We start from the raw sequence: 11,835 nt of genomic DNA, 5'->3' as shown, positions 1-11,835 counted from the left end.
TGTAGGGAATAGAATGAGGTGGTTTGAGAGGCTCCATGAAGAAACTGGGCAGGCAGGGGTGGCAGAGGGTAGAGTAATTGTACATAAAAAACACCTTCAAAAATCTAACATCAATTGCTAAAATAATGAACACGGGTCTAGGACTTGATATTTCACAACTATGCCTATAGGGAAGGGCTTTATAGTAAAAGATATTGAAAGTGGGAACTTCAGAGAAGCACTGCTTCTGAAGAAGAATCAGATAAATACAAAAAGTGTGATGGCAATTGGAAATGTAGCAGTGAAGAGACAAAAAATACATAAAAGGGGGAAATACAAAATCAACAATTCTATAGAAATTATAGAAATAAGATACATCAACCCTCTCCCTACCCCTACTCTTACACCCATCTGTATAATCCATTAGAAAAATTGTGCTGCGTGAACCTGAGGAGGGTACTCTTCAAACTAGGATCCTTGACCACAAAATACCTAGTAACAAAATCTAAAAAGCAGGGGACTTCCGCCAAGATGGAGGCATAGGTGGAAACACTGTGCCTTCTCCCACAACCAAGTTTGAACACAACAAAGGTTTGGAGAACTGGGACACACCCAAAGACCAGAAAACGGAATTATACGGAAGTCCGACAACTACGAACCGATCAACGGGGACGGTAAGAGAGGCGGAGCCAGCAGTGGAGCTGGGTCGGGCAGGACAGATCCCCCGACCTAGGCACGCAGGCAGCCCGGAACCAGTCGGGGTGTGGGGCAGACTGACCGAGGTCGCACATTCGCGCACAGTGAGACGGACCACGCAGGCCCCAGGGGGCGAACCCAGTGGTGGAGGGCTGACAGCGGTGGCACACTCGCATGCAGTGGAACAAAACGCATGGGCCAGGTGACGGTGGTGGCTGCGGCGGCAGGTGGCAGACAGGAAGCCATTGTCCCTCTTTGACCCCGCCCCCACATACAACGTCACAACCCAGCGACTTAATTGCCCTGTTTTAGTGAACACTTTAGGGCTCTGATCCTGCTACAGAACAGGCACGAACAGCCCAAAAGATGGTGCAAGAAGAACTCAAAGTCCCAGAGCCAATAACTCTAAGTGACCGAGAAATTGCCAGCCTCTCAGAAGCACAATTCAAGACACTATTTATTAGGATGCTCACAGAACTGGTAGATTATAGTCACGAATTAGAGGAACATAGTCACAAAGTAGAGGAACATATGAAGGCTAAACTAATTGAAATGAAGGGAAATGCACAGGAAACCAATAGTGATGGAAAGGAAACTGGGACTCAAATCAATGGAATGGACCAGAAGGAAGAACTAAACATCCAACCAGAAAGGAATGAAGAAATGAGAATTCAAAAAAAATGAGGAGAGGCTTAGGAACCTCCAGGACATCTTTAAACGTTCCAACATCCGGATTATAGGGGTACCAGAAGGGGGAAAGAAACAGCCACGAGTGGAAAACGTATTTGAACAAATAATAAAGGAGAACTTCCCCAGTCTGGCAAAGGAAATAGACTTCCAGGAAATCCAGGAAGCTCAGAGAGTGCCAAAGAAGTTGGACCCAAGAAGGAACACACCAAGGCACATCATAATTACATTAGCCAAGACTAAAATGAAGGAGAGAATCCTAGAAGCAGCAAGGGATAAGGGGACAGTCACCTACAAAGGAGTACCCATCAGACTGTCAGCGGATTTCTCAAAAGAGACCTTACAGGCAAGAAGGGGCTGGAAAGAAGTATTCCAAGTCATGAAATCCAAAGACCTACAGCCAAGATTGCTTTATCCAGCAAAACTTTCATTTAGAATGGAAGGACAGATAAAGTGCTTCTCAGATAAGGTCAAGTTCAAGGAGTTCATCATCACCAAGCCCTTATTATATGAAATGCTAAAGGGACTTATATAAGAAAAAGAAGATGAAAAATATGAACAGTGAAAGGACAGCAAACACACAGTTATTAACAACCACACCTAAAACAAAAGCAAACCAAGAGGACAGCTAGATCAGGAGTGGAACCATAGAAATGAAGAACACATGGAGGGTTAGAAACAGGGGGGTGGGAGGAGGAGAAGGGGGGAGAAGGCACAGAAAATAGCATGGATGGTAGGTAGAAAATAGATAGGGGGGAGGGCGAGAATAGTGTGGGAAATATAGAATCTAAAGAACTTGAGACACATGGTTATAAACTAAGGCGGGGAGAATGGTGGGGGAGGGAGTGTGCGGGTGGAGGGGAATGAAGGGGGGGAATAGAACAACTGTAATGGTATAATCAATAAAATATATTTTTTAAAAAATCTAAAAAAGCAACCAAGCTTTATGCGAAGATCCTAAAATAAGAAAATAAAAGACAAGGATGACAGCTAGCAGGGGAATGGGGGGTGTTAAGGGGTGGAGAGATTTTGCAAAAAGGATAAAGAACTCATGGATATGGACAACAATGTGGTGATTGCTGGGGGAGGAGGAACATGGGGATTAAAGGGTAATGGAAAAATACAATAAAGATTAAATAAAGTACAAAAAAACTAAAAAGATAACTGAGTTTCCATTGAAAATTCTACCTAATGAATCATAAGACAGAAAAAAATGACTTCCATAATAAATTAAATATCCTTAATTAACCTTTGAGAGAATAATTTTAATGGCTAGAATCAGAAATTTAGAAACTTAAAACAACCATGGGGGGAAAGGGACTAGGAAGAAGTGCAATCAAAATCTCCATAGCTCAAGATAAAAATAAAGAAAAAGAAAAAAATATAAAATGAAGAATAAATTGCAAGTTGCACAGAGAGAATAGATTAAAGTACAATTTTTAATGAGAGATATTGAGGAAAGGTAAAGAAACAAATAAGAATAAAATGAAAAAAAGAAGTAAAATTGGCAGAGAGAAAAGAAGGCAAAGAAGGGCCAACACACACATAATTGGAGACTCTGAGGAAGAAAAACAAAACTATGGAGGGGAAATAAATATTTAAACTATAACCAAGTAAAATGTTCCAGAAATAAAAGCACATTTGAATTTTTGTATTAAGAGGGCCCACATATTTCTGAAAATATTGATAGAATTATTCTGATCTACTGCTACATCTATTCTAGTGAAACTACTATATTTTAAAGACAAAGAAAAAAGTTTCCAGGGCCTTCAGGAAAATGATCAAATTATCTATGAGGAAAAAATAATTAGATGAACACCAGTTTCCAAGAGCAACATACAAAATATGGCCACAGTGAGGGAGAATTTTTAAGAAATTGAAAGGCAGGAAGTGCAAGTAAAGGATACACCCAGTAAAGTACTGCTTCAAGTATCAAAACTACAGAAAAACAGTTTTGAACATTAGTAACTGAGAAAGCATGATACACATGAATCATTCCTGAAGAGTCTATTATACAAGTTTTCTCAACCTTCCTCCCCATTATTACCCCATAAAGATCTTTTTGGATATTCTTACATATACATCCCACCACCATGAAATTTTTATACTTCACATATACTATTTATCTCTTTATGTATTATTTACCTTTGGAAGGTTACATACTATTGTAATATGTAAGAAGTTTTCATCCTGACCCCAAGAACTAATTTTTACTTCTTGGATATAGTAGAAAATAAACATCTTTTAAACTAGCCATACATTAAAATTTTTAGAGAAAGGACTGGTGGAGTGTAAAATATATTTGACTGTAGATTTAGAACTCAAACAATAAAGAGACATGGAATGAAAAGTAGTATGTAAACATTTTATGTTTTGATACGATAGAATATTATACACATACCATGCCCCTGTGCCACCAAAAAAAGAGAAAATGAGAAAAAAGAAAGGGTAAAGTCTAACAAGATAATTTACCATTATATAGGTAATAGGTAGATGTCAATAGATAACATCTATTTAATACTGGAGAACCAGAACCAGTTAATAAAAGATTAAATAAAAATGAGTATTAAAGGAATATATACACAAATAACCACATAGGAGACTCCAAACTGGAGAATTTGGGGCACAAATTAACAAAAGTGGTTTGGGGACAGAATTGGGGCACAATTAACAAAAGTGGTTTATGTTCTCTAGATTAAATAAAATAATTATACTGATGTTAACTTTCCTGAATTTGAGAACTATATTTTGATTATGCAAAAAAATATTCTTGTTTTTAAGAAACACACTCTAAACTATTAAAGGGGCATTATGCATGTAACCTACTTTCAAATGGTACAAAAAATGTATTTATATATGTGTGGGTATGTGTGTATGAATATATATCTACATACATATCAGTAGATAGCCACATAGATATATTAAATGTAGCAAAATGCTAAAAACTGGTTCATGTGATAAAGAATATATAGGAGCCTCTACATTATTCTTTCCACTTTTTATAAGCTTAAAATTATTTTAAAATAAAAATCTTAAAAAGGAATGTAAGTGAAATAACAACGAAATTACAGGCAATAAAAAAACTAGATAAATTGAATTTCATCAAAATTAAGAACTTTTGCCCTGGCTGGTGTAGCTCAGTGGATTGAGCACAGGCCTGTGAACCAGAGGATCGCGGTTCAATTCCCAGTCAGGGCACATGCCTGGGTTGCAGGCCAGTTCCCTGCAGGCCAACTCCCAGCAGGGGATGCACGAAAGGCAACCATACATTGATGTTTCTCTCCTTCCCCTCTAAAGATAAATAAATAAATAAAATCTTAAAAAAATTAAGAACTTTTGTGCATAAAGGCACACAATCAAAAAACCTAAAAGACAGCCTACAGAATGGGAAAGAATATTTTTAAATCACATATATCTAGTAATGAATTAATACCTAGAGAATATTTTAAAACTCCTACAACTCAAAAAAACTAAATAAACAACCCAATTCAAAAATGGGTAAATGTAAATAGACATTTTCATAAGAAGATACACAAATGGCCAATAAACACATGAAGAGATGTTGAACATTATTAGTCACTATGGAAATGCAAATAAAACCACAATAAGATAACACTTTACACCTACTAGCATGGCTATAACTTTTTTATGAAACGTAACAGGAGAAACTAGAACACTGTGTATTACTGATAGAAATCTAAAATGTTACAGCCACTATGGAACCAGTTTGGAGGTTCCTTAAAATGTTATAGAACTACTATATGATCCAGCAATTCAAATCCTAGGTATATATCCAAAAGAACTGAAAGCAGGGACTTGAAGAGATGTCTCTACAACAATGTTTATAGCAGCATTATTCACAATAGCCAAAAGTGAAGATAATCCAAAGGTCCATTAACAGATGAATGAATTTTTTGACTGTGGCATATTCATACAATGGAACATTATTCACCCATGAAAAGGAATGGAGTACTGGTACATGCTACAATATGGCTGGACCTTGAAAACATAATATTTAGTGAAGTGAGTCAGACAAAGAACAAATATTATAAGACTAAATTTATAGGAGATACCATCAATAGTCAAACTCATAGAGAGAGAAAATAGAATAAAGTTACCAGGCAACAGGAGAAGGAAGGTAGGTGAGGGAGACAGAAGTTTGGGAAGTTAGTGTTTAATGGGTACAGAGTTTATATTAAGATGATGAAAAATTGGGGTATGGAGAGTAGATGGTTACACAGCAGTATGAATTTATTTAATGTCACTGCATCATACATTTACTGTACAAATGGTTAAATTGATAACTATGATGTACACTTTACTGTAATTTTTAAAATCACTGGAAAGAAATATATGTAGGAAAATGGTTATGTAACTTCACATACAAAGCAAGGTGCACTGATGTCTTCAAAGCACTCTCCTTAAAACAAAAAAGTTGAAAATCTATTTTTGGAGAGAGAAGACTCTGTGGTATAAAATAATTATAGAACTTATCATATACTATTCCTATATTACTTTGTCATGGTAATGTAACTAAACAGTAAGTTCTTTTAGGTTGAAAATCATTATTCATCTTTGTATTTGAAGACCTGTTGCCATTGGATAAATAACAGAATGATGAAGGGTAAATTATTTGGACTTGGGTTTTAAGAAGCTATTAGGAGCTAGAGAGAAATTAAATTGGAAAGACTTAGAAAAGAGACCAGGGAAGGGTGTGATCTGAGCTAGAATGCCATGGAGGCTCTGAAGGGTAGAAAGATGAAGTGAGGACCCACTGAGCATGAAAAACAGAGAGGTATTGTCAGGTCATGGGCTTCTATGAAGCTGTAATAGTACTAGCACTTTTTCATTCTCACTTTAGAGGCACTATGTTAAAGCTTTGCTTGTGGAGTAGAGCCTCAGTGAAGCTCGGATTTTTCAGATGATCAAATGAAAAGCTTAAAAATGAAATGAGTGCTTTTCTCCACCCTGTCCCTAATAAGCCTGTTTTTCTGAGTAAAATGATAGCTTCTGATTTAGTTAATTTTAAGATGAGGTCAAATGATGTATTATTTATAAAATTACAGCTATGATTTTTATCGAATGAATCAGATGCTAAATCAAATCACAGAGAAAGAACCAACAGCTTGTGGATCAATTAGGGAATATTCTAACTATAATTTTAAGAATAAAAACAGAGGTCAATAAAGGTTTTGAAGAGTGATAAGAAACCTCTTTCAGAAATATAGTCATTAAAATAACTTCCTGTAATCTCCCCGACTAGAAATAAACTCTGAAAGAGTCCGGAATCAGCAACATCTTGGGAATGCAGTGCTATCTTGCAGATGAGAAGTACTAGCTAGAGACACTGCTGAACACGCATAAATTTTACTGCCAGGAATTCATCCAGGGATGTTATTAAAGGGAGTGAGTAGACACTGATGACTATGGGTCTTAGTTCCACTTCAAGTATGAACATCCACCTCCATGTCTATTCTTTCCTCACTAGTTTTAGAAAAGAATTAATCTGGATCTATATTATATTGAAATTGAAAGATGCCTAATTAAAGACCAAGTTGCAAAATCTAGAAATAAACCTATAAATATATACTTGCTATTATAAGCCTTAAAATTCTGGAGAAATATCCACTAAAGTTTTAATAATTATTTAAAGTGGGAGATGAGTGAGGAGAATGAAGAAACAGGGAGAATTAGAGAGAACTGCCCTACTCTTTATTTCTCTGCATGCATTTTAATACTAGCAATATTTATTAACGTACTAGACACTCATGTAATTCTCACATAATCTTCACCTAAACCTCATGAGGTAGGAAATACCACTATCCCATGTTATAAATAAGGAAGCTAAGGCCCAAGAAAGTTAAACAACTTGCCTGAGGTCACACCCTTAGCCGGTCAAGGAGTCAGGATTCACACCCAGGTAGAATAGCGTCACCACACTCTACCTCCAAGCGTACAACGGTCTGATAGAGGAGAGGCAAAACCATAACTCGTGATAAGAGGATGGCATTCTCTTTACAGAACTATCACTATCCAGCCCACACACTTTTTAATCATTGTGCCAAGAACTACTGCCCTTCATTTGGGAGCTGCTATTATATTTCTTGACCCCATCACTGTTGGATGACCCGAGGGCAGGACCCAAGCCATCCAATGAGAATTGTCCTTCCAGATTTCTTCAGCTAGACCTGGAGGGGCATGGCAGCCCCTATCAGGTTGTGGGGGCCATGCGCTGTGAGGCTCAGAAGTGCCACAGCAGCCATGCTTTTCATGCCCTGGAGGATGCACGTGAGTGAGAAACACATTAGCAAGCAGAAATAGTAGAGAAAGAAGAGCTTGGACCGTGCGTGCCTAAGCCCCCTAGCTGTGATTGTCCCTGAGGCGCAGCTGCAATGCTGCCCACCCACTGCTGTCCTGCCCCTCTCTCTGTCACTCATTAGAGGACCTCCATATCCTTCCAGTCCATTTCTGTGTCTTGCTTCTGCTATTTTGACCTGAGTTGTAAATAGTTTTGCCTCTGCTAATTTGAGCTGGTTATTGCATGTAACAATAGCAAAAAATTCATACCAATCAATGGGAAAGGGAACCATTTTGATATTTATCTTAAAGGCCCAGAATTTCAATTTTTGATACTGAATAGATTTTATGCAGAATGTCAACAAAACAAATAAAAATGTGTATTGACTTTAAAGAAATAAATCTATGATTAAAAAAGAGTCACTGATTCATAGAAACTTCTATATTAAACCATTAGCATGGTTATTTTGAACATATGTCTCCATAGCAAATATTAGATTAACTGATATTTATTTTTATTATTTTTGTGAAGTGCTTTACTGTTTTCATTCACTCTCATTCTTTATAATATAGACCAGTTGTTAAGCCTATACTTGTGAATTTAAGTTGTATATTTTCATAAGAATTTTTATTAAAACTTTCAAAAATAAAATAACACATTATCTGACCATATTTCCTGGCTTCTGATTTTTTAAATGGCCACAGAACACTATGCTAGTGCCACATTTACTTGGCCTATTTCCCTGTTCACCATGTTTAGAAGGAAATATTCATTTCCTTTCTCCAAATTATTTCTCCCTAAGGAGCTACTTTGTCTTCTCTGTAGCCACAGAACAATACTCACTCTAAAGATTCAGATCAGAGCAGCTAAAAAGGTACAAATGACCCTTTTCCCTGAGGAGTAGGAGTTCAGGAAGAGGTGTCAACACCTGCTATATGATCTGATCAAGTCGAGAGGAGATGTGCAGTGTGTTTAGAACCTACAGAGTAAGGTGTAAGATTAGAGAACCAAATTCTAACCTGTAGTAGCTCCAAGTCCTAAACTAATCCTTTAATCTTCAGGTGAATAATTAATTAAAATATATACTGAAATGTAAAGAAAATATGCAAGAAAACTAGCATTTATTGAGTGCCAATTACATCATATAGAGTATACTACATACTATTTCTTTTTAAGTATATTTTGTTGATTATGCTATTGCAGTTGTCCCATATTTTTCTCCCCTTTATTCTGCTTTCCCCTGCATTCCCCTCTCTCACCAGCATTCCCCTCTGCCCTTAGTTGTATGTCCACGGGTTGTACATATAAATTCTTTGGCTTCTCCATTTCATATACTATTCTTAACCTACCCCTGTCTGTTTTGTACCTACCAATTATGTTCCTTATTCCCTGTACCTTTTCCCCATTCTCTCCTCTCCCCCTCTCCACTGATAACCCTCCATGTGACCTCCATTTCTCTGGTTCTATTCCTGTTCTAGTTGTTAGCTTAGTTTGTTTTTGTCTTTGTTTTGTTTTGTTTTGTTTTTAGGTTTAATTGTTGATAGTTGTGAGTTTGTTGTCATTTTACTATTCACAGTTTTGATCATCTTCTTTTCCTTAGAGAAGTCACTTTTTTATCATTTTTTAAATTTAATTCTTTTAATTTTTTTTAATTTTTATTTTTTTAAGTTACATTTTTTTATTTAATTCTTGTTCAAGTACAGCTTTCTGTCTTATATTCCCAACCCTGCCCACCCCCCGCCCAGTGCTCCCCACATCCCTCCCATTTCTGCCCCCTACCCTTAGTTATTGTCCATGTGTCCTTTATACTTGTTCATGTGAGTCCATTCCCTTTTCCCCTATGATTCTCTCCCCTCTCCCCTCTGGACTCTGTCAGCCTGTTCCATATTTGAGTGTCATTGGTCATATTTTGCTTGCTTGTTTGTTTTGTTGTTTAGATTCCTGTTAACGGTGATATCATATGGTATTTGTCTTTCACTGCCTGGCTTATTTCGCTCAGCATAATGCTTTCCAGTTCCATCCATGATGTCGCAAAGGGTAGGAGTTCCTTCTTCCTTTCTGCAGCATAGAATTCCATTGTGTAAATGTACCATAGCTTTTGATCCAGTCACTTTAACATTTCATATAACAAGGGCTTGGTGATGATGAACTCCTTTAACTTGACCTTATCTGGGAAGCACTTAATCTGCCCTCCCATTCTAAATGATAGCTATGCTGGAAAGAGTTATCTTAGATGGAATACTTCTTTCCAGCCCCTTGTTGCCTATAAGGTTTCATTTGAGAAATCAGCTGATAGTCTAATGGGAACTCCTTTGTAGGTAGCTGTCTCCTTTTCTTTTGCTGCTGTTAAGATTGTCTCCTCATCTTTAATCTTGGGTAATGTAATTATGATGTGCCTTGGTATGTGCTTTTTTGGGTCCAACTTCTTTGGGACTCTCTGAGCTTCCTGGACTTCCTGGAAGTCTATTCCCTTTGCCAGATTGGGGAAGTTCTCCTTCATCATGTTTTCAAATAAGTTTTACATTTCTTGCTTTTCCTCTTCCCCTTCTGTCACCCCTATGATTCAGATGCTGGAACATTTAAAGTTGTCCTAGAGGTTCCTAAGCCTCTCCTCATTTTTCTGAATTCTTGTTTCTTCATTGTGTTCTGGTTGAATGTTTATTTCTTCCTTCTGGTCCAAACCATTGATTTAAGTCCCAGTTTCCTTCCCTTCACTGTTGGTTCCCTGTATATTTTCCTTTATTTCACTCTGCATAGCTTTCACTTTTTTCTCTATTTTGCAGCCATACTCAATTTCTGTGAGCATCCTGATTACCAGTGTTTTAAACAGTGTATCTGATAGGTTGGCTATCTCTTCATTGCTTAATTGTACTTTTTCTGGAGCATTGATCTGTTCTTTTGTTTAGGCCGTATTTTCTTTTCTCTTGGCACACCTGTTAGGTAGTAAGGGGCAGAGTCTTAGGAGGTATTCGCCAGGGTGAGGCAACCCACTTCGCTGCACTGTAGCATTGTATGTGGGGGAGGGGTTAGAAAGAGAATAATGTTGCTTGCTTGGCTCTTGCCCCACTTTCAGTCACTTCCCCCGCTACCCACTTGAAAATTGGGCCCTTCTGCTGTTGATTCCTGGATGGGTGGGTTTGTGTATATTCTAGGACCCTGTGGGTCTCTCCACTGCAGCTGGGAGTTCTCCAACTACTGCAGCCCCCACAGCATTTTACAGCCAGAAGTTTTGAGGCTTTACTTTTCCTTGCTGGAACCCTGGGTTGCATAGTCTGTATCACTTCCCAGTTGTTCCTACTAGCTTATCTGCATGTGAATGTGGGACCACCCAATCCACCAGCCACCACCTCAACCACCTGGTCTGCCTTCTTGCTACACATCCTCTCCACCCCAGCTGCCCATCTCTACCCCTCCTACCAGTCTGGATGAATGTTTCTTCTTTAACTCTTTGTTTGTCCAACTTCCATATAGTTTGATTTTCTGGCAGTTCTTGTTTGGTTTTGTTTTAAAATTGGTGCTGTCCTTCTTTTGGTTGTGGAAGGAAGAGAAGTTTATCTACCTATGCCTTCATCTTGGCCAGAAGTCTCTATATTATTTCAATAGATGTTCATAATAACCCTGAATAAGATATGAATATCTCTCTTTTGAATATGAAAGAAACTAAGTCATAGAGAAATTATATAAATTGCCTGAAGAGACACACACACTACATGGAGAGCCAAGATTTGAACTCTTATCTGTCTGCATCCAGAGTCCATACTTTTTCCACAATTCCAAATTACTTTTATGCAAGTGAGTATTCTCCTTTACCCATTCCAAGTAATTAGTCTAACATTTATAGCATCCAGTATAAATTGTAGGGCCTGGATTTATAAGGTTCTCTTTATTTCTATAAGTTTAAATATTTTCATCCATATGGGTAAAAAGGTTGATGATCTGAACTGTTCATGGTAAGACCAGATCCACAAATTAAAAATCACCTTAAGCCAATTTTTTCAAGACATAATATATCTTAAAAGGCAATAATAAGTCATTGCAAGGATCCTGTAGCCCATCAGCTGTTACCATCCTTTGCACCTCCTGTCCTTGGATGCTAGACTGCTGTCTGCCTCCCCAGAGCAACCTCCAAAGGGCTTTATCATCATTACCTGCTGAAAGCCAAGGCAGATGAAGGG

Source organism: Sturnira hondurensis, unplaced genomic scaffold, assembly GCF_014824575.4.
Source record: "Sturnira hondurensis isolate 20B ecotype Veracruz unplaced genomic scaffold, ASM1482457v3 Scaffold0013559, whole genome shotgun sequence".
NCBI classification, from domain to species: domain Eukaryota; kingdom Metazoa; phylum Chordata; class Mammalia; order Chiroptera; family Phyllostomidae; genus Sturnira; species Sturnira hondurensis.
Note: the sequence above shows the minus strand (reverse complement) of the source record.